At 41.5% G+C, this 4,457-nt stretch overlaps 1 pseudogene; it reads right to left on the bottom strand.

The window, feature by feature from the left end:
* Positions 1 to 1,826: 1,826 nt before the first annotated feature.
* LOC118015419 lies at positions 1,827 to 2,771 on the bottom strand (annotated as a pseudogene).
* Positions 2,772 to 4,457: the final 1,686 nt, after the last annotated feature.

Here is a 4,457-nt window from a genome sequence, read left to right as displayed (position 1 = left end):
CTGGACAACTTAAACCAAGAGTCTTACTACCAAGGTATTGCTGCTGAGATTTTCAAGTTTCAAGTCCCTGGTTTAGAGTGAGTCATCTCAGATTCAATTAGTGGAGAGTTCCTCTGGGTTTGTCACTATTGGCAGAGGGGAAATGACTCAGACAGTGGAGTATGCAGTGCCTAATGGGTCCAGCATGTGAGGGCTTTTGAGATTGCTGGGTATAGTGCTCATGGTGCCCAAAGGGAGCACAGAGGAGGGCTAGAGGTTGCAACATGCTCTCAGCTCAACTCACTGCTGGCTCTTTTGACTAAAAAGAATTTCAGATATTTGCATCTGACCTCAAACATAAAGTAGGTCCAGCACCTCAAGGATATGTATTATTACAAGCATTCTGGTTCCTTCCCCAGACTTGTTTCCTTCTGTCTGCCCAAACTGTGCACTGTGCATTTGGTATCACCAAACTTTGCAGTTCTCCCAACCCCTTTTCTTGCTTCTATACCTTTGTAAATGCCATTTTGTCTTCCTGGAATGCCTTTGGCTTTAGATTTATATTTTGCCTTTGTATTTCACAGTACCTTGTGCAAACACAGGCAGTCAGTAAGGGTTTATACAGAACTGTATTGAATTGAAATACTACACAGCCCTGAAGTGATCACACTGTGACCTATCTCAATCTTGTGGGCCAGACCTAAAACGTCATTGACTCAGGCTCTGCCATCTAAGCCCTTCAGAGTTATTGGTGGGCATGAGTGCAGTGATTAGAGCAGAGAAAACAGGAATGCACAGATGATTGAAAAGCCAGTAGTTTCACCCTAGTGCTATCATTCACTCAAATTCAGTAAACATTTTTGTGAAAAAATACTTTGTCAGGCATTGTTCTAATCACTTGGGATGTAGCAGTCAGGAAGAGGAATCTGTTCCCTGCTCTTCTAAAGCTTATATGTGGTAGGGGAGAAGAAGTAAATCAGTAAATATAAACATGAGAATACCAGGTAACATTAAATTCAATGAAGAAAATCCCACAAGATAATCTGATAGAGAGAGAATAGGTGGGGTGGAGTTTCAGACAGAGTAGCAGGGTTGGTCTTTCTAGGAAAGCATTGTTTGTGCTGAGACGTAAGCAATGAGGACTCAACAATGCTAAGACACAAGGAAAGAAAGAGCATTCCCATAGAGGAAACAGGAAATGCTTGGAGTTGAGAATGAACTTGGTGTGTTCCAGAAAGAAAAGGGCCAGAATGGCTGGAGAAGCATTACAGAGGGCAAGAAATAAATTTTAAGAAGTAGTCAGGTGCCAGAGAATGAAGGGCCCTATGAGACCACAATAAGGAATCTGAACTATTCTGAATGTGATAGCAAACCAGTTTTCTACAACTTTCCTTCATGTTATGACTTTCCTCCCCTTGGCACGGAATGCCCCATTGAAAGGAGGAGAAGCAATAGAACGGAATAACTGAGGCTGAGAAGGAGCACTGGATGGCCCTTTGCTTGTGAACCCAATTTCAGACCAAAGGCCTTTATTGTTAGGGATCAAGGCTCAGGCAGTGCTATTAGGAGCTTGTAGACTCCATGACCTGCACTGCTTTTGAAACAATTAGACATGGGCAATGTCCTTTCTGATGCAAACAGGGATCCTTGTGGGCCTATATTCTTCCTTTGCATATAAAATCTATGAGTATGTTATTTCTCAAACCTTAACATACATATGAAACACCTGCGGATCATGTTAATTTGGTAGATTTGGGGTGCCGCATTTCCCTTTTTTTTAGCTGCTTGATGAATAAGTTTATTATCTTTATCTGAAAAATCTTCATAGAAAAATGTGGTTTGGTTTATTAGCTCTCAGCAGCCTGCTCCTGAGTGCTAAGGAAGCTCGCCTTCTTCTGAGCTACCCAGTCTTTCTTCTGGGCAAGAGACATTTTGGGATGGCTCCCCCTTTTCTTTTTTACTTCTTTCTTAGGCTTCTTCTCATAGACTAGATTCTCTCATCTAACAGTGTGAGCTTTCTTAAACATGTCATCCACCATGTCTGGAGTTATATTGTTTATGTATTGAGAGAATTGTTTCTTATAAGCATCTTCATCTTCTTCCATTAGGTAACACATATAATCTGCAACATTCTGACCCATGATGTGCTTCTGATGTACTTCTGCATTGAATTCCTTGCTTTCTCAATCATAACCAGGGAATAATTTGGTACTGTGAGGGGTAGACAAGCCTCCATCCACAGCTCCCTTGAGGGCCACAAAAACTTTATTTCCAGTAGCAGTTCTGGCAAGCCTTGCATCCAAATAGAGGGTGAAGGCAACAGGTTGACCATCAATGCTTTCCGTATTGTATTCATCTCTGGTTGCCTCCAGTTGGCCTTCATAGATCTTGCCCATGCCAAACCTGTTGAGAAGCCAGCAGACCAGCACCATGCCAATACAATATGCTGCATCATAATTTGTTAGGCCAACCTTCATATCATAATTTGGGAGTTCATAAGCATAAGCTGCACAAACTGTCACATCTTCTCTATAGGCATAAGCAATCTGACAAATGATATCTCCATTGGTTACATGAACTATCATCCTGTATTTAGGTGTGTTATGCTTATTTTTATCCTGAATTACCAAGCATTTCTGAGTATAGTAATCAGTTTTACCCTCTCATCATTTTCTAAATTTCACTTGGTATCTCTTGAAGTAAGCCTTATTCTTGACAACTTTTAACAAACCCCATCCTGCAAAACAAAACTGATGTCTGCAGCTTGCTACAGACCAGCCAGGGTGTTGCATTTCCAGTAATCTCACAGGTGATGCTGAGGCATCATATAGTCAGATCATGCAGTCTGAGGACTACATTTTAAGAAGCTAGAACTAAGACCCCTTTGAGCAGGATGCAGTTAGATTCCTTCACCTTTCTCCAGTTTACCTGTTCAGATTCAATCCCCTTGGTTCCAGAGCTGGAGTGACCTGATATAAAGGGAAGTAGAAGATGAAAATGGATCAGATACAATTTGAAATCATACCTAGGGCCATGGGATCCTGAATTAAATAGTAAGGCCAGATGGACCATGTCAAATCAAAATCATATACATGTTAAGTAGTCACTCTAGGTGCCCCTCCTAAGCACCAGGGCCATTTGTTCCAGACTCTCTTAGAAGACAGAAGACAATTTGAAACCAAACCTGAGCCCTGAGCACCTAGGACTAGCCAGTGGGGCCAGCTGACCCTGATCAAATGGCACCCCATTTCTGTCTCCAGAAACACCAGGCTCCCCAGCCTGCTCCTGCCAGGAAAACTCTCTTTGTATTTCTTCAAAGTCTTGCACAGGATATTAGCCACTTCCTTCTTTATAATTCATCCTTCCACTTTGCCATCTGGAATATTTCTCTTTTACAAGTGCCTAAGTTGTAACAGTTTGAGGCAGTTGAATCTTAAATTTGCCATTTTGGGTAATTTATTGTTTTTAATGCTTTCTTCCCTAAATTCAGATTCTGTGGTTTGAAACAGACTCCAGCCAGGATTTCTGCTTCCTAGCTGGATATCTGGTGGTCTGCCCTTTCCAGGTCTTTTCTGGGTTTATTTTTCAGCTTCCCACTGGTGCCTACCAAGGGTTTCTTCAAATCACTCATCCCACTGCATCCATTAGTTTCCTCCATCCCATCACTGTCCTGAATGCCTTGGTCAGACCCCTTATGGTGGGAGCTAAGAGAAGGCTACTGGGGACCAGTAGGCTGTAATTTCGATTGTAACACAAAGGTCTTGCTATGCCTAAAACATCTTCCTACTGATACTCTAAATCCTACCTTTAAAAACCCTTTGGGCTATGGTCATATAAACAATAGGTAGAAATAAGTGCAAAATAAACAATGAGATTTGAGGGGAAAGAGACCTCACAATTGTTGGATATTTCTATGTGTAAAACTCTGGACTGATAGAATAAGAAATATCATCCCTACTCTGAAGATGAAGAAACCAAGGCTCCAAATAATTTTCCCAAGGAATCCTGAGTTACAGAGTGGCGGGGTCAAGACTTGAACTAGATCTAACTCAAAGTCCATATTTTTGTCATCAGGTTAGTATTGGAGGGTTAGATGAGGAACAGGACACCAGGCAGAGGATGAAAACCAGGTTCTGGGGGTATTCAAGGGTGGGATAATCAAGCATAATCAAGTCAGGAGGCAGAATGGGCACAGAATTTCCAGAACAAGGTACCAGCTACTAGATAGAAGCTTCATATTGAACTAACCTTGGCATTATTTTAAGATTTTATGAGCTTCTTATTTATGGAAAGAGCTGTACTACCAGGTGGTTACCTGAAGCTTGCAAATAAAAGTGAATGGCAATAATCTGTTTTACCAAAAATTTGAGTAGGAGTGAGACAAGATTAGTTGATCCCTGGAAATTTTTCCATGATTCTCTTTGAAGAGGTATGTTTAGGTAACAGTACCCTAGTGGTTCTCAACCCGTGGGAGCTTT

The sequence above is a fragment of the Mirounga leonina genome, unplaced genomic scaffold (genome assembly GCF_011800145.1).
Source record: "Mirounga leonina isolate KUSES-001 unplaced genomic scaffold, KU_Mleo_1.0 Mir_104, whole genome shotgun sequence".
Taxonomy (NCBI): Eukaryota; Metazoa; Chordata; class Mammalia; order Carnivora; family Phocidae; genus Mirounga; species Mirounga leonina.
Note: the sequence above shows the minus strand (reverse complement) of the source record. Positions and strands in the feature narration are given on the sequence as shown.